We start from the raw sequence: 25,593 nt of genomic DNA, 5'->3' as shown, positions 1-25,593 counted from the left end.
AGTGGTCTTACTGATGTCAGCACTGAATTTTAAATTCAAATCATTATTGTTTAGTTTCCCCACAAACTCGGCAGCTGATTGTTCGGATTCCTTCCAGATGACTAATATGTCATCAATATAGCGCAGCCACAGGGCAACATTGGTACTGAATTCTTCTAGTGGTGCGGCCACCTGCTCCTCCCACCAGCCCATGAATAAATTTGCGTAGCTGGGGGCGAAGCAGGTGCCCATCGCGGTGCCCTGTGACTGTCTATATATTGTTCCATTGAAGACAAAAAAGTTATTTGTCAAACAGAATTCAATCATTTGTACAATCATGTTGGAATGATCCAGAAAGGAAATAGACCGAGTTTTAAGGAAGTGTCTTATCGCATTGATACCTAATTGATGCCTAATAGCAGTATATAAACTGCCAACATCAAGGGTAATGAAGACAAAATCTTCTTCCCAATGAATGCCTTGTATACAGGTGAGAAAATGAGTGGTATCCCTAAGATACGAAGGAAGTGTTACAACATACGGTCTGAGAAAGTAGTCGATAAATCTCGATGTATTTTCGAGAAGAGAGCCCATTGAAGAGACAATTGGTCTCCCTGGTGGATTCTGGTAATTCTTATGTAGCTTGGGCAGCAAATAAAGTACTGGAATGCGAGGATGTGGGCAATACAGATAGTGAAATTCCTCCCACTCAAGCAGTCCTTTCTCGCGCCACTCGACTAACATTTCCCGATATATACTATTAGATCTAGATATATCTGCCCTTTCAGATCTCTGATAGCATGTAGCATCTTGTAATTGTCGCATCCCTTCACCCAAGTACATTTCTTTACTCAACACAACAACATTCCCCCCTTTATCTGATTGTCGAATGACAATATCATTATCGGCTTTCAAATTATCAATAGCCATAATCTGGGGGGTAGTGAGGTTCTTAAGCTGTACAGGTGTTTTAGTAGATCTTAATTTATGCAGGTCTGAAAGAACACCTTTTTCGAATAAGTCTATTGCCTCACATTGAACATTTGGGAGAAAAACAGACTTTGGTTTGAATTTACTTCCTGGATTTACATCAGTCTCAGTTGGAGATTTGAGACTGATGTAAATCCAGGAAGTAAATACCAACTACCTTGAACCAGTGTTTTTTTGTGTGTTTCTTTGATCATTGTTCCCCCTTAGGGTACCTTCCCTATTGTGCGACCCCACGGGAACAGACTGCGAGGCCCATCAGGGACTTCTATTAGGGTAAGCATCAGCCTCTATGCAGTCGTTTGTGTTGTTGCTATCGTCATTAATGTTAATTTTACTTTTACCTTTTACCCTGCGAAGTCTCTCTCTCCCGATAGGGCTTTTGCTTTTAAATCCCCCCCTTGGAGTGTGTATCTAATTTCACTAGTAAGATTGATGTGTGACCTATTGTTGGATGAGTCGATGGTGCCATTATGAAATTTGTGGCCAAACTTCTCGTATCCTTTTTATAGGTTATCCCTTCACTGCAGAACCTCCCGGTATGCCCCTTTACAGACCCTGAGAGGTTGTATCGCTTCTTTTTCATTTCCACTTATATATCGTTCACTGTGTAGTACTTATTGTTTTAGGTCCTGAAGAATTGCACTATTAAGCAAGAAACATGTCGACCTGATCAGAGGGTTGAGGTAGTTCCCCTGTGCCAACTACAGCCTCTATCTCCCCTCCCACCTTTTTAACCAAGGGAATCAGTCACACCAATAAAAATCTTTGTGAATTGACTCACCTTTTTTAAATTTACACTCACCACTAGACTACACTCTTATTTCCTCCCCCTCACATGCACTCAACCGTTGGCTTGAACTAAAGATCTCCGACAAAGAGCGCCCTTGTGGCGCCCGACAGGCATTGCAGCGCCAGCCTGTCGAGGAGCAAGAGGCCAATGATGAAGCATGACATCTAGCTCGCTGGGTGTGTGAGGTCTCTGAGTTCTAACAAGGGAGCTCCTTGCTCCCTGACTCTACCCTCTTTAGGGTACACACCCCTTGTGCTTCTCTCCCCCCTCTTTTAACGCCCCTGGGGAACTTTGTACTTGCTTGTGCTACAAGCTTACAAGACTGTCATTCGTGGCCAGGCCCTCTCATTGATTGGTAGCGTGAAGTTGGCCAACCGTGCTGAGACGGTTCGACTCGAGGGGGAGGTCACGGCCCTGGAGGAGGGCTTGGAATCTGGGGTTACCGCTGAGGGGTTACATCTACTGGAGTTGAAACAACATGAATACAGAGCTCTGGTCACTGAAGCTGCTAAGGAAATGGGGAGGGAACAGCAGGGACGCCTGTATGATGTGGGTGATAAGGCTGGGAAACTGCTTGCTTGTTTGGATAAGAGGGAAAGTGCGAGTCGTGTCGTCCCTGTGATTGTTGCGGAGAATGGAGAGTGTTGTACGGACCCTGTTGATATTGTCGCATGTTTTGCTGACTATTTCCGCGAGGTGTACTCCCAGGTGTCTGATCGATCGGAGCAGGACTCCCACCTGTTATTGCGTGATATTGCACTTCCCCGATTGTCTGATATTGATAGGGATGCTCTGGATGCTCCGCCTACTGTGGACGAGATTGCCGCTGCTGTCCGTTCGGTCCGATCCGGCAAGGCCTCGGGCCCTAATGGGCTCCCCATTGAGCTATATAAAATGCGCCCGGATTCGCTAGCTCCTCATTTGCGCTCTATGTTTCTTGAGTCTTTGGAGGTGGGGTTTCTCCCGCCAGACCAGAGACTGGCCACTATTGTTGTCATCCACAAGGATGGTAAACCTCGGGATCGCTGCGCCTCTTTTCGACCCATTTCGTTGATTAATGCGGAACCTAAAATCTTGGCCAAGCTGCTGGCGACACGTTTGGCGTCCGTTATTGGGGACCTGGTTCACCCTGATCAATCCGGCTTTATACCGCATCGTAACACGGCGCTTAACCTCCGAAGGTTGCATGGAGTTCTGGCACGGGCTGAGACGCTACGTGAGCCCGCCATCTTGGCGTCCTTGGACGCTACGATGGCGTTTGATACAATAGAATGGCCGTATTTGTGGGCGGTTCTTGCTAAGTTTGGTTTCGGTTCGGACTTCGTTCGATGGGTCAAATTGCTCTACGCCGGTCCCATGGCCCAGGTGGCGGTCAATGGTCGGGTCTCTGCGCCCTTTGCACTGAGCAGAGGGACGCGACAGGGCTGTCCCCTGTCCCCCTTGTTGTTTGCTCTTGCCTTGGAACCGCTGGCGGCCTGGTTGCGGTGGGAACCGTCCCTGAAGGGCATTAGATGGAATTCGGAGTTTGAGGACCGTGTATCTCTCTACGCTGATGATATTCTGCTTTATCTTACATCACCCCGTAAATCCCTCATTGTGCTGTTTGATGTCTTAACGTCCTTCCGCAAAAACTCAGGTCTTGTCATCAACTGGTCGAAGTCCTGTGTATACGTCCTGTCGGGTACCGCCCCCCTTCTGCCAAGTGGCTGTCCTATCGCGATTGTGGAAGATGGATTTAAATATCTAGGCATTTTTATCTCGCTGAGCCCTGCACTGCGGTTCGACCGTAATTTACTGCCCCCTCTTCAGCGCCTTCGGACAGATGTGGTCGCCTGGGGGAAACTTCCTCTCTCTCTTCCCTGGGTAGAGCGGCATTGTTTAAGATGATGTCCTTGCCCCGATTCCTCTACGCATTGCAAAACACGCTTGACGTTGTCCCGGCTACATATTTCCGTGAGGTCGAGGGTTTACAGAGACAACTGTTGTGGGGGGGTAGGCCCCGGATTGCCATTGCTAAATTGTCGCTCCCGTGGTACGACGGTGGAATTGCTTTGCCTGATATCCGTCGCTATTATTGGGCGTCTCAACTGGGGGCAATAAATCATTGCATGTATGGCCCTTTGCCAAATCCGGCCTTCGCGATGGACAAATGGTTGTTACCGGGGGGCGACTACAATAGAGCCCTCTACTCGAAACTCACCCCTCGCAACGTGACGGGCCCCACTAGGACGGCCGTCCAGGTATGGCGAAATGCTTCCATGGCGCTTGGATGGACTGATAAATTGACTCGTGCCACCCCCCTGTACGCCTCTGATAGACTTGGCTCACTTTGGCAGTCCCGGGGGTTTGATAGGTGGGACTTGATTGGTATCAGCAGGATTGATGATGTTTGGACTAAGGGGAGAATGAAGACGTTTGAGGAATTGAAAACCGAGTACGCTTTGAGCGATCGCGAATTCTTTCGGTATGCACAGATCCGCCACGCGGTGCTCTCGATCTTCCCTTCGGGTGTGGAGATTCCGGAGTCGTCCCCGCTTGAGGACAGGGTACTGGACGGACATGTTCCTGATAGTACGATTTCGCTTATTTATAAAAAGTTAATCCACTCCAGGTCTGACCTCCTGTCTCGACTTAGAGAGGTCTGGACGGGTGATGGGCTGGAGCTGGACTATGAGGACTGGCAGGCGGCGATCTCCTCCCCTAAAGAGGTGGCCATCCAGGCGCGCCTTAGATTTGTGCAACTTAAAATCCTGCATAGAGTGTATGTCACTGGTCCCCGTCTGGTGCATATGGGCTTCTCTGTGGATGGTTTGTGTCGGCGTGGCTGTGGTCTCCTGGGCACCTTTTTACATATCATCTGGGAGTGCCCTGAGATAGTGCGATTCTGGACCCGTGTGCACGAGGTGATGAGTGAGGTTACCGGGGTGCGATCGATGCCGGAAGCTAGGAGATGCCTGCTGAACGTATGGGAACCGAATGATTACTCCGTGTCGCAGCTTCGGTGGGTGACCTTGGGCAACATGATTGCCAAAAGAGACATTGCGCAATTGTGGGGCGCTCAGGGCCCGCCCGGACTTCAGAAATGGAAACAAAACATGGACTGGTGCATGTTCAGAGAAAAAACTGTGTATATTTCTCGTGGTACCCCCCGGAAATGGGGAAAGATATGGACTCAGTGGAACACTTATCGTGGTGATATATGTGCCCCTCCTCTTCCTGACCCTGATGTTGCACCTATGTTCCCGTAACCCGAGGGTTCCTCCACACACTATTGTATACTGATTGCACTTTGTTTCTTCTGCCCCCCCCCCCTCCACTGTGTAACTCTTTCCCGATAGAACGAACGCTCATTGGATTGTCCTTCCCGCTCCAGCACCATGTAATGCAACGTTGTATATATTGATGACTTTTTTTCTTCCTCCTTGCAAGTTGTTTGTGTTTGTGTTATAAAACCAATAAAAAGTTTTCAAAAAAAAAAATTAGGTATCAATGCGATAAGACACTTCCTTAAAACTCGGTCTATTTCCTTTCTGGATCATTCCAACATGATTGTACAAATGATTGAATTCTGTTTGACAAATAACTTTTTTGTCTTCAATGGAACAATATATAGAAAGTCACAGGGCACCGCGATGGGCACCTGCTTCGCCCCCAGCTACGCGAATTTATTCATGGGCTGGTGGGAGGAGCAGGTGGCCGCACCAATGGAAGAATTCAGTACCAATGTTGCCCTGTGGCTGCGCTATATTGATGACATTTTTGTCATCTGGAAGGGATCCGAAAAATCAGCTGCCGAGTTTGTGGGGAAACTAAACAATAATGATTTGAATTTAAAATTCAGTGCTGACATCAGTAAGACCACTTGTGAATTTTTGGATATCTCTGTAAGCGTTGTGAACCAAAATATCGAAACCAGTTTACATCGTAAAAGTACTGCTGGTAATAGCATTCTGAGGGCAAACAGCTCACATCCAAGAAATTTGGTACAAAGCATCCCCTATGGGGAACTACTTCGTGCCAGAAGGAACTGTAGCTCTATTGCAGCATTTGAGCAAGAGACACTCACTATGTGTAGAAGATTTAGGGAACGTGGCTATGGCGAAAAAACAATCATGGATGCTTGTAAAAGGGTTAATGAACTCGAAAGAAAGGATCTGCTCTTTCCTGTAAAAGAAACCAAACCACAGGATACAATAAGATTCATTACTACAGACTGTGGACAAGCTTACAATATTCGCCAAATTTTCAAAAAACATTGGCACGTTCTCCTAAGTGATGAACACTTGAGAACAGATCTTGGAAGTAATCCACAAATTACTTTCCGAAAGAGCAGATCGCTCAAAGATGAACTAAGCCACAATTATGTGACTGAGACTAGGAGGGAAACTGAACCAACTCATAGAGGGTTCAAATGCTGTAACAGATGCAAAGCCTGTAGGAATAGTGTCAATTGTGATAAATTGGAAGTTCCTAATATGGGCAAGGAATTTGAGATTAAGAAACACCTAACTTGTAACACCACACATTGTGTATATCTCCTGATCTGCCCATGTAATAAATGGTACGTGGGAAGTACAAAACACGAGGCCAAAAAGAGAGTTTTGGAACACCGCCGAGCTATTGTAAACAACAACAAATTATACCCAATAGCAAGACATTTTGGCACTCATCATTATCAAGATGTAACTGGACTTCGTATGGTTGTAATTGATTCTGTTGACATGGGTATCAGGGGAGGAGATCGAGAACTGTCCTTACGCAAACTAGAATCATTATATATTATTGAATTTAATAGTATTGTACCTTCTGGTTTGAACGTTTCTGAAGAACTGGCAGTACATCTTCACTGATATGTATTTTATGAGCTTTATTGAAAACAGTATCGCAGTCATTGCGCTCAGTAACTGTAATACAATTTTATTCTTATAGGTGCTGTGAGGGAGTATAACATGATGGCCATTGGCTGTGCAGACATATGGGAAGCACCGTGGATGATAAAGTGTACTTTGTCATGATTTATATCTATTGAGCCCACTTGGGTTGAACTACCTTGAGAGTATATCAATTTAAGGAAAGTTATGATACTGGTATGAATATGCCAGATGTAAGAACAATATGATCTCCATGTGTCATAGAGCTGATTTAACCTCTAAACTGTTGACCGTATTACAGGAATCAATGTTGAATATGTGTAAATTGATTAGCCCACTTGGGCGACACAACTTGCGAACTGTATTGGATTTTATACAGCAGGTTCATGTAATGACTTTATATGTAACCGTTTCATTTGGTCAACAGTATGTTTTCACCTTCCAATATGGCCGACACATTTACTGACACCAAACACAGCACTTATTTTATTGTCCTATGTTGATTTTCATGAATTGTGTACACCGTGTGATTTAAATTTGATTATGTGCACAGAGGCTCTCGAACGTGATCAAGGCTTAACCGCTGAAACGCGTTGTTTGTTGCCGCAATAAATCGCTTTGTACAGAAGGAAGGTGTCCGAGCATCTTTTGTTATATTAAAAGATCGTTCAAAGATAGATATATATATATATATATATATATATATATATATATATATATATATATATATTACCTACTGGCGATAGCCAGTAGGTATATATAGTTAGGATTTTTTCTCTATGGGATTTCTGAAAATTCTATGTCTAATAACTTTAGCGTTTGTGGACGGAATTGGCTGAAATTGTCAGGAAAATGGCACATTTTGTTTCTGAGCAGCCCCTGAAAATATGGGGGGGTTTCGTCAAGGGGGGGCCGAGAAAAAAGGGGGGTCCCAAAACGCGTTTTTCCCATTCATTTTTCCATAGGGCGGTTGGACTCACTTTTAGCTCGAACGGCTGAATGGATTTACATGAAACTTGGCACAATTGTAGATATTGTTTGCCCGATGTACCTTTGCTAGGTCTCAATATATGTGCTCCAGTGGATTTTGATAAATTAACGTTCCCAAAAATATATATATCTGTAACAGCGCTCCGGTTAGCGCCCCGGTGCGCGTACCTGACGCGTAATGGAACTTCGCGAAGCGAAGCTGATTGGCTCTCCGGACTCTGTCAACATTCTAAACAGTCCGGAGCGGCCGCCATCTTGTCTCTCGGTAGGATCGAGAGACAAGATGTGGTGAAAAACAAATGGGGAAATGAAGGAAAGGGGGCAAGGTAGACCCCTCCTGACCCCCTAGGATTGATGAGGGGGATATTAAAGTACCCGCGGGGCAAAAAATGAAAAAAAAAAATTTTGCGATTTTTCGCCGTAGAGGCGCGTCCCGGTACGCGAACCGGGCAGCTAACCGGGAAGCTAACCGATAGCGTAACGGGAGTCCGCCATCTTGTGTTTCGGATGAATTTAGACACAAGATGGAGGATAAAGAATGTTGGAAAAGGGTATAAGGGGGCACGGGAGATGTATCCTGACCCCCTAGGTTTTCTAAGGGTGGCTGTGGAGGCTCATATATGTCGAAAAAGAAAAGAATTAGAATTTTTCGCGAGGTTAGCTGCCGGTACGCGAACCGGGTAGCGAACCGGGAAGCGAACAAAAGTGAAAATTAGTGAAAAAAGGTACATTTGACATTTTTAAAGAGTAATCATAGTTAAGGTAGCTCTGAAAAGAGCTTTTGGGTTTTGTGTAAGTTCTAGGTACTTATAAGTAGGTACCAATACATAGTCTTAAATTCAGGATGAAAATTCTGTTCCCTTCATCTGAGAAGTGAACTCCATCTCCTCTGTAGATATCTTGTATGTAGTAACGCAAGTTATTGTTGTAGATGGAGCCCATTCCATGGTCTCTCATGTAAGCTGAAACAGACTTATTTACATGCTTCCTCGATTTCTCAATTTGTGAACAAAATTGGTTGGACCACCTCCATTTCTGTCTTTGGCATATATTTGAATATACCAAGGCAGTTTGAGGAAAAAGTGCCATCAATTGCTCAAAGGTGTCCTTTAAAAGCATTTCCAGACCTACCCCAGTCAAAGTGCCCAAGTCATTTCCTCCACAGTGCACAATTAACAGGTCAGGTTTTGGCAAATGCAAAAAAGTTTTCACCAATGGTATCAATTGGTGACATCTTAATCCTCTGTGGCCAATCCAGTTGATTTCCACATTTTGTAAATTGAGGTTGTGTACATTTCTGTTATCAGCATACCTTTGAGCCCAGTGGATGTAACTATGTCCAACAATCCAGACAGGAAGCATGGTGAGAGGAGGTTCTGCTGCAGTCAGATGAAGTGTGGGAATGAAATGGCAGTTGAAACAGTAGGAGTTTGTAATGGAAAAAACTGTGGAGTTTCTGTGCTAATGATTCAGTAGCAGTGATTGGTGGATTTTGATTGCTGAAAACAGAAAGTTAGGGTGCATGGATGAGTTCTTTGAAAGATGTAATTTGAATGGTCAAGAAAAAATCATTTTATGAAAGATTGCACTGGATACGCAGGTGTACTGAGAGTTCAGAGTTCAATTGAAACATTGTTGTGTGAACTTGTAAACATGACAGGTCTTTCAGGAGGTGGTTGCTATGGAAAAAAGGCAGAAAGGGCAGAGGGGGGAAGGGTGTTGATTTGAAAAAAGTGAGGGAAGAGTTTTGATTGGGTGACATGAGAGATATGTGTGATGAATTACAGCATTTCTGTGCCTTTGTTGGTTGCAGCCTCTGGAGTGCATACCCTTTGCTCTGCTAAAGAAAAATTGGTGTGTGTCTGAGACTGTTTTGAAACTCAAAAAGTATTTGCTAAGGTGAGAAAAGATTCATTTAATTTAGATAGAGAATAGTATGCTTTAGGGAGAAAATTATGAAGAAAGTTGTGTATTTAAAATGTTGCTTTGTGTCAAGTGTTTTACAAATAGATTTAGTTTCTTTGAGTTTCATAGCCATGTTAAAAGTGACGCAAAAGTGGTGCAAGGGCCTTAAAAAAACGCTTTCATGTGTGTTAGGGCATTTTAAGTCACTTCCCCATGAATCTGGGTAAATAATTTGCTTACTTGATGTGTTTAAAAACGTTTCTAGAAGTCAATTAGGTTTCTTGATATGTGCTGCTAGAGTTTCATAGCCAGCATGGGGCATATTTAGAAGGACTTTGAGCCACTTTCACGTTATTTTCCCTATGTTAAAGGTGACGCTAAAGTGATGAAAGGGCTTGTAAATACACTCCCATGTTTGAGCCACTTTCATGTTATTTTCCCTATGTTAAAAGTGACGCAAAAGTGGTGCAAGGGCCTTGTAAAATATGCCCTCATGTGTGTTAGGGCATTTTAAGTCACTTCACCAAGAATCTGGGTGAATAATTTCTTTACTTGATGTGTTTAAGAACGTTTCTTGAAATCATTTAGGTTACTTGATATGTACTGATAGAGTTTCATAGTCAGCATGGACCATATTTACAAGGCCTTTGAGCCACGTTCACGTTATTTTCCCCACGTTAAAAGTGATTTTAAAGGTGGTGCAAGGTCCTTGTAAATACGCCCTCATGAGTGCTTTGCAAATTTAAGTCATTTCCCCGTGGTGCAAGGTCCTTGTAAATACGCCCCCATGTGTGCTTGGCAAATTTAAGTACTGACAGGGTGTGCTTGTACATAGGAGCTGTATTGTGTTTTCAAATTATGACCAGAAAATCGTTTTTTTAAAAAAAGAAATGCTTTTTACATTTATGAGAAGGTCAAAATGGTGTCTGCTTCTTTAAATAAATATTTCACTTCCCACCATGAATATGGGAGAATAATTTCCTTGTTTGCCGGTTTAAAAACACGTTTCTTGAAGTCATTAAGGTTTCACAATATGTTCTGCAAGAGTGTCATAGTCAACATGGGGGCAAATTTACAAAGCTTATGAGCCACATTCACGTAATTTTCCCCACGTTAAAAGTGACTTTAAAGGTGGTGCAAGGTCCTTGTAAATAAGCCCTCATGAGTGCTTGGTAAATTTCTCCGTGGTGCAAGGCTCTTGTAAATACGCCCGCATGTGTGCTTGGCAAATTTAAGTACTGACAGGGTGTACTTGTACATAGGAGTTGTGCTGTGTATTCAAATGATGACATGAAAATGGTTCATAAAGAAAAGGAATGCTTTTTACATTTATGACAATGACAAAAAGGTGTCTGCTTCTTTAAATAAATATATCACTTCTCACCATCAATCTGGGAGAATAATTTACTTGTTTGTCGGTTAAAAAATCGTTACTCTAAGACATTTAGGTTTCACAATATGTACTGCTAGAGTTTCATAGTCACTATGATGATAATGATATACATTTAGAACTGTGTAGGAGGCATGGAGAAACTGAGGCTTCTGTAAGTGTCAAGGGAGGTGAGTAATGTACATTGCTCTGTTGCATACAGTCCTCATCTTCTGCGTACTCTTGGATATGCTAGACTACATCCGTACAATGAGATACCTAAGCTGAGGAAATACAGGTGATGTGATTGTGAAATGAGCAAAAATATTTGCACGTTTTTCAATTATATCACCTGTGTTTCCTAACATTACGAATCACATTGTGCAGATGATGTTTAGGCCTGTCCAGGGAGACAGAGGAGGTCTGGCCTTTGTTCAAGAGTGCAGTGGACATGACTCACTTCGTTGGTAGGCCTGCAAATGTATTATCTCCTCTGTACTCTTCAACAAGCCTAAATTTCATCTGCAACCCTGAGTAGGCCTCACCTCAAACAAATCTCTGGATAGGCCACACCTTATCGGCATCCTGAATCAATCATTTAAAATGTTAGGGGCAGATTTATGATGGCCGTGTGCCTCTTTTGTGCCGCCGTTGCGTCACTTTTGTGACGCAGCTGCGGTGCAAAAGATGCACCATGTTGCAAGATAGGCCTCACTTCATCTGCAACAAGATACCTTCAGTTTAAAATGTATACATTTAGGACTGTGTAGGGGGCATGGAGAAGCTGAGGCTTCTGTAAGTGTCATAGTTGAGGCGTGAGCCGGGGGCGCTCTTCCTTTATCTCATGTGCTAACTTAATTTTGAGTGTGCTAATACTGTATCAGGACTTGTTTTTAAAAATTGTACATATTTTATTGGGCACAGTTTTACTATTCCTGATAATGTGACCGTGAAGGGGAGAACGAATTTACCTCCACGCTTGTCATCTCTGCCTGATTCTACCGGCGCAGCCGATTTGAGGCGCTGACGCCGGTAGTCGCGGAATTACCGCCGCCATCTTGGGAAGGCAGGGTAGCGGTCCAGCTTCTGGACGCTTCCCACCCTCCTGTTATGTATAAAAGAAATCAATCGTCACGTCCGCGCAGCGGGCGGGCGCAGCGGGCGCGCCGATGGCGCGCCGAAGGCGCGCCTAAGGCAAGCCCGTCTGCGCCCGTCCGCGCCTGGCACGGGCCTAGGGCCAGTCCCCCTGCCCAGGCCATTGGCATGAACCGTGTCAGCTGGACTAGAGAACAGCTTTTACTAATAGGATCAGGATCCTGCTCAACAGCGGTCCGCTGCCCTCCTAACAACTTAGACAGCCATTCCTATCACTGCCCTCAGTGCAACCTGACTCTCCTTCCCTGGAGTAAACGCAGGCCACTATTTACCCCTGCTCCGAGCAGTTCACGTGTGTTAAAAGCAGCTTTGATAAATTGTAGATCCCTTCCTCGTCACTCACATGAGATTTGGTCTGCTCTGACCACTCATAGTTGGGATATTCTATTCCTCACGGAATCTTGGACTAAAGATACCTCTAATCCGGATATCTATCTAGCCACCCCCCCGGACTATCGCTTCTTGGGTATTAACCGAGAAGGTAAAACGGGAGGTGGGCTTGCCATTCTGTTCAAATCTCAACTTAACATCACTATAAAAAAACTCAGCAATATTGGGATGATCGAAGCCATGTACTTCTCAATTGCAGATTCTGCGTCGGTTTTTTTAACCGGCATCTTAGTCTACAATCCACCAAAGGCAGCCCCTTCCTCCTTAACGCAACTGGTTCACATTATAACTGACCTGTCTCTTAAGCACCCGCATTTTATAGTTTTAGGGGATTTTAACCTACATGCTGATGACCCTACCTGCTCCCAAGCCACTCGATTTATCGACTCTCTTCAGAGCCTGAGTTTGACGCAATTGATTCATGGCCCGACGCATGTAGCTGGCCATACATTGGACTTAATTTTCTCTAATCTGCCGGATACCATCACTCATCCGACACTTCCCCTTACATGGTCCGACCATTACCTTCTCTCGGTCGATATACCACTTCCTCAGGCACCTATTCCGGTGGAACTGGGAACAGACCAAAGGAGAAAATGGCACAAGGTCAACTGCACTGCCTTAGAGCCTGTCTTTAGCTGTCCTTTGGAGCCGCACATCGATAATATCGATGTTTGCGTTACCAAGTTCAATGCGACTCTACTGTCTGCGATTGACGGTATTGCTCCCTTGGTACCTGTCTCATCTGCGAGATCCCGTCCCTCTGCTCCTTGGTTTTCAGCGGCTCAGCGTGAAGAAAAGAGCCGCTGCAAAAAATTAGAACGCAGCTGGAGACTAACCTATGACACAGAGGCAAAACTTATTTATAGAACGGCCTTAAAAAAATTTACCAAACTAAAAAAATCTGCCATGAGAGAGTTTTTTTCCTCGCAAATTAAAGATGCAGACAACTCGGCAAAGACATTGTTCAAAATTGTCAAAGATTTTGTCAAACCGCCGGCCATGACGCCTAATAACCTAGCTAATCAGTCTCTGTGTAATGGATTATCAGATTTTTTTCAGGAAAAAATAGAGAAAATCTCTGCTTCTTTTCCTCCAGTCACTACATCTGAGCACTCCCTTTCCCTTGTTTCAACCAGTCTTATCACTGTTCCTGCTCTATTGGCATTTAAGGACCTCACCCCAGATTTTGCACTTAAATTACTGACTCAGTGCAAATCAGGCTCTCCTCTTGATCCGGTCCCCCCTAAGATTATGAGTGACTTAGCTACTGCACTTATAGAACCACTTACTTCCATATGGAATGCCTCTTTACATCTAGGCCAATTTCCCACTGTATGGAAGGAAGCTATGCTTGTGCCTATTCTGAAGAAAACAGATGCGGACCCCACGCAATTTTGTAATTATCGGCCTATCTCTCTCCTTCCTAAACCAGCGAAGGTTTTGGAAAAGGCCGTTCAGTTGCAACTCGCAGAATATCTGGAGAATAATCTTTTACTCCATGACTCCCAGTCCGGTTTCCGTACGGGTTTTAGTACGGAAACGGCATTGCTAGAGGTATCGGAGACCGTTCGAGAATGTGTGGATAAGGGCGAGGAGGCCATGTTGGTCCTCCTCGACCTATCCGCCGCTTTCGATACGGTGTCCCACAAAATACTTTTAGATCGACTGGAGCAGATTGGACTGGGTGGCACTGCTCTGTCATGGATTAGTTCTTTTCTCCAAGGACGATCCCAGAGGGTCCTTCTTAGACCATTTATATCGGAGTGCAAACCTCTTGTGTGCGGAGTCCCGCAGGGCTCTGCTCTGAGCCCACTGTTTTTCAATGTCTACTTGGCCCCTTTGGCCAATGTAGTGGAATCATGTGGAGTCAGAGTGATCTCTTATGCTGATGATACTCAGCTGATATTTTCCTTTAGAGATCACTCTGACTCCAGCCTTTCCAGCTTTCGCCACTGCCTGAGCAAAATTTGCTCTTGGATGTCGGGTAACCATCTCCGACTTAATACTGACAAGACGGAGGTCCTGTTTTTTAATCAAAAAATGATCATATCCCCCTCACTGTGGTGGCCAACAGTACTTAACCCCCCTCCCATCCCGGTGCATGCCGCCCGCAATCTGGGGTTTCAATTTGATGATATGCTTTCTTGTGGCCCTCAAATTAACAAGGTCACTGCTGCCTGTTTCGGAAAATTAAAGATGATGAGAAAGATATTTCCATTTCTGCCGATGGACGTGCGCAGAACGGTGACTCAGGCCTTAATAACCTCCCATCTGGATTATGCCAACAGTCTCTATGCTGGGGCTCCTGCGTATCAAATTGAACGTCTTCAAGTAGTTCAAAATGCTGCAGCTAGACTGATTGGCAACATCCCTTTCAGACATCCGATTTCTGCGTTTCGCAAACAGCTTCACTGGCTACCTATAGCCAGTCGCATTAAGTTTAAAACGCTCATTCTTGCTTACCGAGCCCTGAATGGAACAGGACCAGTATATTTAAGAAAGAGATTGGTACTTTCCCATTCTGTCAGAGACCTACGTTCTAACAACTTACGTCTCATGACTGTTCCACGCTTTCGCCGTGCTAGAACGGGTGGCAGAGCCTTTGCAGTTCTTGCTGCCAAACATTGGAACAGCTTACCTTTGGACCTCAGATTTGCCCCTTCCGAATCTCTGTTTCGTGGCCGGTTGAAAACCTGGCTATTCTCATCTATCTAGATTGATTCTCCTTTTCTGCTTACAGCCTTAGCGCCGGGACACCCCCTTTGGGGGTAGCCGTGCGCTCTATAAGATTCATAAATAAATACAGTGCTCACCTTCTGCGTACTCTTTGATATGCTAGACTACATCTGCACAATGAGATACCTAAGCAAAGGAAACACAGGTGATGTGATTGTGAAATGAGCAAAAAAATGTGCACGTTTTTCAATTACATCACCTGTGTTTCCTAACATTACGAATCACATTGTGCAGATGAGGTTTAGGCCTGTCCAGGGAGACAGAGGAGGTCTGGCCTTTGTTCAAGAGTGCAGTGGACATGACTCACTTCATTGGTAGCCTGCACATGTATTATCTCCTCTGTACTCTTCAACAAGCCTAAATTTCATCTGCAACCCTGAGTAGGCCTCACCTCAAACAAACCTCTGAATAGGCCACACCTTATCGGCATCCTGAATCAATCATTTAAAATGTTAGGGGCAGATTTATGATGGCCGTGCGCCTCTTTTGCGCTGCCGTTGCGTCACTTTTGTGACGCAGCGGCGGCGCAAAAGAAGCGCTATGTTGCGACATATTTACAACTTGATGCATCTAGGCAGATGTGTCACGCTGTAGAGTCCTGCGCCACATGAAACCTGCGTCAGGTTTCATGTGGGCGTTTTGTTGCAGGGTGGGCGTTCACTTGCATGAAAGCCCTGTAAAACGAACACAGTGAAATTTACAAGATTTCACTGAGTCAGCTTTATGGCATTGCTGAATCAAATCCTTACGCCTGTTTGAAACAGGCATAAGGAGTGATGCACCATGCAATGTGTGCCTTGCCCCTGTGCATTGCAGTAGTCATGTCGCGCTTGCGACGTGATTCCTGCAATGCGCCGCTTTTGCGGCACAGATGCGTGACGCATCTGTGCTGTTTTTACCACATGGTGCTCCGCATTGTAAATGCGGCACACCATGGGTGGCAGAGCAGCGGCTCATGTTAACTGGTGCATCCCTGGGGATGCGCCAGTTAACATAAATCTGCCCCTTTACATTTAAGTATGAGCAGGGGACACAGAGTCGGTGAGGCTTATCCAAGGTTAAGAAGAGATGAGTCCTGTTCACTGAAAACTTGGACATAGGCCTCACCTCCTCAGCATCGCTGGACATGGCTAAATAATATCTGCAAAATGTTACTCTTGTTAAACAATTTTACTATTATAGTCTCTGAGATTTGTCTCTTACTCTGCAACATCTCATTGTTGTTCTCTTTCTTTAAAGATAACGACAACATCAACCATGAGTGATAATGAGCAATCTGTTGATCTCGATCTTATCATTGAACTTGTCATTGAAACGTCAGTGGAAGTAGATCCCTTGGATGATTTATATCCTGTGGATGATGAAGAATATGATGAGGATGCTGATTTGTCAGATTTGTATGACATAGGGTGGGCAGCTGACCTGCTCGAGCCTATCCAACTATAAAGACTTTTAAAAATAAATTTAAATGACTGGAAATGAAAAGTAACCATGTTAACCGTTTTATTTAAAATTAAATACAACTTCAAAAACAGCTTGTGTGAATTGTCTTTAATAAAACAGTGAAATATGCTAATAAAATTAGTTCAGATTCACATATAAAAGAGCACAGGTCAAATGTAGAAGCATTCCATTTCTTTGCTACTATTTGTGAGTTTTAAATTTGTCAATGCACTAAAAATTATTGTATGTAGAATTGACAACTACTGTGTTAATTTTTTGACGACTGTTATTGATTTACTGTTTGGTAATAGTGGTTAATAACATTTTTTATTATATTTTACCACAGATTCAACTGCAGATCATTTCAAAATTAAATTATGCCTTCGAGGCAAAGAAGGAGAAAGGCTACAAAACGTCAAACACAGCAGCTTACTACATGCTTGCAGCCGTCCTCTACAATAAAAACTCGTAAAGTCACCAAAAAAGCTCCGGGTAAGACAACGAAAACTTTCCTAAGAAACATTTCCAGAAAAAAAAGTATCAGTACAGAACATGTTTTAGTCCAGAAGAAGAGAGTCAATTTAAACAGGAAGGAAAGGCCCCTTAATAAAGTTAGTGGTAGAGCAGGAGAAAACTCTGTGAGTGCCGGTAGAAGGCACAATCAATTTAGGGACATTCGTACACGAATGTTCCGCAACAGGATAATTGTAAATTTGATGAAAAATGTAAAGAAAGGTCAACAGAAAATGGCTTTTTATAAGAAAAAAAATGTTGAGAAAATTATTGATCAGGCTTTGGAAATGAAGCGAAAGTTATTTATTTTGGTAATCAATAGAATTAGGAAACTAAACAAGGCAATTTATGAATTCAAAACAAATAGTAGATGGAAGAGAATAGTTAATCGTACAAATTTTTGTGAAGTATTTTCAGGAGAATGGATGCATAGTTCAAGTTGTGAGGCATTTTTCAATGAGGAGAGTTACTTCCAGGACAATGATTTGGTGCATGCAGTTGACACCAGTGGTCGAGCATATGAGGTGAAAGACGGTTGTCCAGTTGAAAAAGAAAAACTTGTGTCAACAGAGGCAGAAGAGGTGTTAGGTGATGAAGTTTTAGGGCAACGTCCTAAGGGTCCAGTGTACACCTGGAAGTGTAGTAGTATTTGCAGTGTGCGACAGGATTCCATCAATTTGCTTTGTGATTTTGTACGGACATTTAATAAGAAAAGTTTAAAACAGGAAATGAAGTTGTTTCAGGAATTAGATCCATGCAGAGTGAGAGAAGTGACAGGTTTACATGGTCATTCACTGGCTTGTCTTTCCAGGAGAGTATGCCAGAGTGTTTTTCATCATTTCAGGATGCTAGCAGTCCATCATAATAAAGTGAGGAAATTAGTGAGAATGTTGTATTTTGCTAAGAGTCCAGCAATTAAGCTTAAACAATTAAGCAGTGCTCTTTTGCATGGTTCTGAAGTAGATGTGAAGAATATTTGTGAAGAAATTGAGTTTTGTTACTTTGCAAGTAAAAAGGAGAATGTTGAAATTGACCCAGAAGAAGAAGGTAATGTGGAAGAGAGTGTACAGGTTTCCAGTACAGATAATTTTCAGAAGGAAATTGCCACGTTTCAGGTGAAATCAAATGAGAGGCCTAATTTCACTTGTGTGTGTTGTCGATGCACTTATTATAAGAATCAGACTAAGTTAGTGGATTTATATGCAAAAAGTGAAAGGGAAAAAAATAGTGAATGGAAGGATTTCGCAACATACTTGATGGTAGAAAATTGTTTTGATTTGGGATCGGATCAACGTGTGTGTACTTATTGTTGCAACAAATTAAATCAAAACCGGATGCCTGCTAGAGCGGTACATAATAATCTGGAATTGGTTGACATTCCTTCTGAATTGAAGGATTTAAATACTTATGAATCTATTTTGATTCAAAGTGTCCATCCCTTTCAGGCTATTGTACGAATGGAGCCAAAGACAGGGAAATTGCCTCCATCAGATTTACAGAGAGGATTAAAGGGAAGAGTTGTTTATTTGCCTCTAGATTTGAAGAAAAACATTAATACAATTGGAGTAGAGAAAGTGGAAGAAGAACCTCTGGTTATCTTAGTTAATGGGGTTCCGACAAAGAGTAAGAAAATCTGGCAAGATTTAGTGGATGTTAGGAAAGTCAAAAAGGCAACATTGTATTTGATGAAAAACAATGAGTACTACAAGAATGTATGTGTTGCAGAAGAGGAAGTAAGTGAAGAAGAGGACAGCGATTTGTGTGCTGGACAAATTGAGAAAGTAGAAGCCTCTAAAAATGAAGAAATATATGAACATTATAGTGTTCATCCTTTGCATTCCAAAGAAGTCATGGGGAATGCTATTGAGTTGTTTCAAATGAAACAAGCCAAAGGGAGTCCCATTAGTGTTTGGGAGGAAAGTTTGGAAGCTCGGTGTTTCCCACAGCCCTTTCCAACAGGTCAAGGAGGAAGATATGATGAGCGACCTGATCAAATTCCTGCTTCTGAATACCGGACTTTACGATTGTATGCAGAAGATCCTAGGTTTCGTCAATGCATTCCCTATTTGTTTCATCTACTGTTTGAAAGTGATCTGTCTGGACTGTCATATGCAGTGAACCACATCTTGAAAAGTGGTGTACAGATGCAAAATATCTCGGCAAGGGACTTTATGGATAAAGTCAATGTGCAAGACAGTATTTTGGATTCTCACCTGATTAATCTCATGGCATGTCAGCGTGGTACTAATGAGTACTGGTACCGTCGTCATGGTGATTTAAAATGTATGCTGAGGAACTTAGGAACTCCCACATGGTTCCTCACTCTCAGCTGTGCCGAGTATGGCTGGGAAGACTTACTTGAATTTCTACGAGAGGCAAATGGAAACATTGAAAATATCGAATTCAAGACACCCGGAGAACTGTGCTCTTTGGATCCAGTGAATGTATGCAGGTACTTCAATCATAGATTTGAAGCTATGATGTCTTTCATCATGAACAAGAAAAATCCACCTCTTGGAGAGGTGTTGGATTTCTTCTGGAGAAAGGAGTATCAAGCGAGAGGTGCTCCTCATATACATATGCTGCTGTGGATCAAAGATGCACCCAAATTTGGAACAGATCCGGATGACTTAGTGATGAGTTTCATAGAACAGTATTCTACATGTGGTGTTCCAAAGACAAAGGAAGACAAAAGCCTAAGAGAACAAGTTTTACGCTTTCAAAGCCATCGTTGTGGAAAGTACTGTTGTCGTAAATTCAGAAACAAGGACAAGTTCTACACAAAATGTCGTTTCAGCTTTCCACGACCGGTGATTTCTAAAGGAAGAGTGAACAGTTTGATGTCTTCGCTGCGACATAATGTGACGAGGAAATCACCCAAAAATACATACAATTTGAAAAGAAACGAAGAGTCCAAGTACATCAACGACTACAACCCAGTGATTTTGTCCATGTGGAATGCTAACATGAATATACAGTTTGTGGCTGATAACTGTATGGCTGTGGCTCGGTATGTGACATCTTACATCACAAAAAAAGAAAAGACAGAATTGAAGGATATGTGGGAGGACATTTTCCATGAAAAGAGCCTCAGTAAGAAGTTGTACAGTTTCAGTCTGAAGATGTTGTCGCATCGAGAAATCGGAGCTTACGAATGTTCTGACCGGTTATCTTCAGCAAGTCTCTATGCCAAATCTAGGAGTATCATTTGGGCGAGTCTTGGTCTTGCTGCAACGCGTAATCGAGTTCTGAAACCTGTACGGGAAATTGAGTATTTGGCGGAAAAGGAGCCAAACAGTACAGATATTTTGAAGACCAACATGTTGGATACATATTATCCAAATAGAAGCAGTCACCTCGAGAATGTTTGTCTGTATGATGTTCTACAAAATTACATATTCAAGAGGAACATCAAAGAAGATATTGATAAAGGAGTGTATGCTGTAATTGGAAGTGAGGGATGTCTGGTCAAGCAAAGAAAATGCCCATTGGTAAATCATCGAAAATTGAGTGGCGAATCTCCTGAAAGAAAAGAGTTTTTCTATTTAGCTCTTTTGCAACTTTTCAAGCCTTGGCGTGCAGAAGAGGAACTGCTTGGAGATTTCCTCTGTTACAAAGACTCTTTCAATGCAGCCAAGGAGACCATAGAATGTCCTGTTTTTCCAAAATATCTAGAAATGTTGAATGCGGAAATCGAGCAGGGAGCAACAATTGCAGCCGAGATTGCTAGAGACAGTTCTCAGGACAGTCAGAGTTCTGTTTCATTGAGTCAGGATCGACTAGGAGGACCAGTTATCGAAAATGAAGCTGCCACTGCCATGATTGAAGTGGAAAGAGCCATGGCACATGCTCAGGAGGATGCGGTTAACTTAGAAGATTTGGAAAGACAACTCAACGTTGAGCAGAGGAAAATATATGACGAAGTTACCAACCAAATTGATCATGGATTAAGTCATGAGAAGAAAGAGTGCTCATGTACGTCGTTGAAGCCTGTCCGACTGTACGTGAGTGGAGAAGCTGGAACAGGAAAAAGTTTCCTCATTAAAGCAATTTCATGTTATTTGCAGAAAAGGACTGAGTCATCGCTGTCTTGTGTTGTCACCGCTCCAACTGGACTGGCAGCACATAACATTAAAGGTATTACTTTGCATCGTCTACTGATGCTGCCAGTGGAGCATGATAACAAATTACAATACCACAAGTTATCTGGAGATGCTTGTTGTGAAGTTTCAAGAGTCTTGAGGAAAATGAAACTTCATATCATTGACGAAGTAAGCATGGTTTCCAATGTCATGCTTGCCTTTGTGCATTTGAGAATGCAAGAAGTTCTTAAACCAGAGTATGATGTGTTATTTGGTGGCAAACACATCATTGTTTTGGGTGATCTTCTGCAGCTGACACCAGTGAAAGGACAACCAGTGTTTAAACTACTTACACATGAAGATACCAGGAAGTGCCTAGGGAGCATTGGCAACGTTAACATATGGTTAAACTTCAATTATGCTGAACTGCGTGAAAATATGCGTCAAGCGAAGGATGAAGATTATAAGAATATTCTACAAGATGTTAGAATCGGAAAAGTGACCGAGCATGGGAAAGAAGCTTTACATGCACGATTACTGTCAAATTTGTATCCAGAAAAAGATGTTCTGCCAGAGAATATTTTTCGGAAAATTACTGAGAAGAAATCTGGAATATGTTTGATGCCAACTCTTGCAGAATGTGCCATCTTCAACAACAAAATGTTGAATTTAGAAAACCAAGAGATTGTGAAGCTGGAAGCTATTGACAGAAGAGAGCATATGGGAGCAACAATTATTTTGTCTGAGAATTTGAAATCTAAATTGGATTCATTAGAGAAGACTATATCTAAAACTGCTGGTTTTGAAAAGACTCTGAATGTGTGCTTAAATTGCCGTATCATTTTGAGAAGGAATTTACATGTTGAAAGAGGTCTGGTAAATGGATCAATGGGTAATGTTGTTGATTTTGAGAAATACAGAAATAGAGATGGAATTGAATTTTTAAAAATTAAACTTGATGGCATTGAGGAAGTACAGCTAATTGGTCGTTGCTCTGCTAGGTTTTTGCTTGTAAAAGACTTATATGTTCGCCATAAGCAGTTTCCTGTTTGCTTGGCATATGCGGTGACAATCCATAAATCGCAAGGTTTAAGTGTAGACAGTGCATTGGTGAAAATTGGCAGTTCTGTGTTCAAGGAGGGTATGGCATATGTGGCATTGTCACGAGTCAGAACTTTATCGGGATTGTACTTGATTGAGTGTGATGTCACAAACATTTGTGCGGATCTAGATTGTGTTAAGGAATACAATAGGTTAAGAAGAGAGTATGCGCCACATTTGCCTCAATATCCTTTGTTTGAGAAACGTGTGGTAGGCATGAAACGAAGAAATGTGACCAATAGTAGGGAGGTTGTAGCAAAAAGACGAAAAGTCGATGAACCCGAAATTATAAGCAGAAAGAAAATGGATTCTGTTGAAGATGTTGTTGGTTTTCAATTTGAAAATAGTTCTGGTGTCAACTGCTATGCTAATGTAGTTGTTAATGTTGTCTTTTCTCTAGAAACTTTAAAAGAACAGATTGTGATCAATTCGGAACAAAGTTTTTGCTGTTTATTGAATTCTGTGTTAGAGAAATGTAGCACTGATAGAACAAAAATAGAAAGTGTGTCTGAAATTCGAAATCTGTTAGACAAATGTTCAGGTCAAACACAATTCTCTCAAAATATTCAGCAAGATTGTCAGGAGTTTTTAATGTATATGCTTGATGTATTGCAAGATGAAGGTGTAGATGTAGATCATCTGTTTGGCCTTTCTTATCAATGGCAGCATGACTGCGAGAACTGTAGGGTATCAAGTACTACTAGTGTAGACTCAGAAAGATTTATATATTTAACTTTGCCAGACAGTAAATCAGTGTCCTTTAATAAGCTAGTAAAAGCAGCCGATCAAAACATGGAGTGTAGCCAATGTAAGTCTGCAATGCTGTCCACATTATTTATACGAAGTTATGGCCAGTATGTCATTTTAATGTTCCAACGATGTAGACCTGATGGAACGAAATTGACAACTTTAATTAAAAATGTTGTGGCTTCGCAGTTGTCAATATCAGGAAGGACTTTTGTAACTGCAGCAATTATATATCATGACGGTCCTTCAACAACATCAGGACATTGCACAGCTTATTTGAAGTCTAGAAACGGCTGGTCATTCTGCAATGATTCTGTTTTAACTTTCAAAAAAAAATTGCCTTTTGACCTTAAGAAATTCTTACCTGGTGCTTTTACAACCAAAATTTTAGGGAAAGAATCTCGGGATTTGCTCTGAGGAATTTCAAGAGGTTCTAATGGCTCCTACACTATTTGGCCTTGAGGATAAGTGTAGTACAGAGTGAAAAGTTATTTTTGAGTTTTAAGTAGTTCCTTAAAAAAAAGAAGGTTTTCTTACAGAAAGTGGTGGGCACGGATTAGTTAAAGGACAACAGAGTATTTCCCAAAGCAAACGGTGTTCTTACCATAACACTTGACGTCATGGAAAAATAACTGCACTTTGAATGAGTTCTGAAAAACTATTTCTTTTAATAAGCTAATTCAAGCAGCCAATCAAAACATGGAATAGAGGTAATGTAAGTCTGCAATGCTGTCCACATTATTTGTACAAACATTTGGTTATAATGTCATTTTAAAATTCCAACTATATAAACCTGATGAAAGTAAGTTTTCAACTTTAATTACAAATGTTGTGGCTACACAGTCGTTGATTTTAGGAAGAACATTTGTAACTGCAGCTATTATATGACATGATGGTCCTTTGACAACATCCGCTTATTACACAGCTTATTTAAAATGTAAAAAAAGCTGGTGTTTCGGAAATGATTCCCCTTTGACTATGAAACAATGTTGCCTTTTGACTTAAAATATTCTTACTTTGTGTTTTCAGAAGAGAGAATTTAGGGTAGGTAACTGGCCTATAATGATTCTAGGAGTTGATATAATTGTATGCACTGTTTTAAATTGCTTTGTGATTAACAGTGATCAAGAGAATTAAATAATTGTAATAGTCATAGAGGTAGTGTAAGTCTGCCTCATAGTAAGCAGTATCAGTGTCATAGGAAATGTGGAACATGAGTGAGCAAGAAGGGTGAGATATTACTAGTACAGGATTGTGAAAGTGATCTTGAACGTTTTCTTTCTAAAAGTTGTGGAAAAAGAAAATGACGGGATTTGCTTAGAAGAATTCCAAGAGTTATAAATGGCTCTTACACTATTTGGCCTTGAGGAGAAGTGCGGTAGAGAGCGAGAAGTCATTTATTGTATGTAACATATTTGTCAAAACGATGGAGCTTTTCTTTCAGAAAGTGGCGGGCAGAAATAACAGCACAACAGAGTATAAGCTGTTCATAGGACATCCTTCGACGTCATGGAAAATAAGTTACTTTTGAGGAGTTCTGATTTCTGATTGGTTATGTTATATGGGTTTTTTAAACACAATCATTTTGATTGTGTTTTTTTTCCCCACTGTTATATGATGAATACCTTCAACTCACTGTTTTTAGTGAAATTTGATATATTCTGAGAACAGCAAAAATAAACCATTTAACATGTATAATTAATTCTGTAGTTTGTATAGTGAATTTTAATTTGTGCTCGTCTTGTCTCATGCTCACTCGTCTTTTACTACCTTCTATCAATCCTCTTTACATACTCACATTGCCTTTTGTTTTATTCTCTTTCACCCTTGTTCTCTAACTCCACTTATCTATCAACCTTTGTTTCCCTATTCCAACTCTGCTTTTTTCTTTTCACCCTTGCACCATTTTCCAGCTTTTAGACCTTCTGCTTCGCTTGTCTTTTCCATCTTTCCTCCCTTTGTTTACTAAATTAAATATTTTTGGGTTCTCCTTTTTTGGTGCAATCAGTTAGTATAACTCACCCTCACTCATTTATCTTTCTTTGTTGCCTCACTCAGTCTGTATCTGACACTCTTTCCTTCACTTCCTCTGTCTCCTCTCTCCCTCACTCTCTTTTCCTTATTCACCCTTTCCTTATATAGTTTACCTTACTCACTTTCTTTTAGTGGCTTACACAACTTCAATTTAGTTTTCTCTTCTATCCTTCTTTTCTGTCACTGAAAGTATATTCCTTTTTTCTCTTAGTAATTTACTCAATTACAATTTCTTTTTGTCTCTGACTGTCTATCACCGTTTCTTTCTCTTTTTTTTTCCGCATGTTTATCTCTAACTTTATTTCTTTGTAAAATTGGATGATTTTCAATCTTTTCCCTTGTCTTTTCTAATTTTTAAATACATGTTTTAATATTTTTCAAATTTTTGTTCTTTCTTTCACAGAAATAACAAGTGACTAAGTTAACGACAATTATAAGGTAAGTGTTTTGTACTCTTTCCGTTAAATCTCTATCACATTTAACTTCTATTAGTTC

Source organism: Lissotriton helveticus, chromosome 11, assembly GCF_964261635.1.
Source record: "Lissotriton helveticus chromosome 11, aLisHel1.1, whole genome shotgun sequence".
Lineage (NCBI taxonomy): Eukaryota > Metazoa > Chordata > Amphibia > Caudata > Salamandridae > Lissotriton > Lissotriton helveticus.
Note: the sequence above shows the minus strand (reverse complement) of the source record.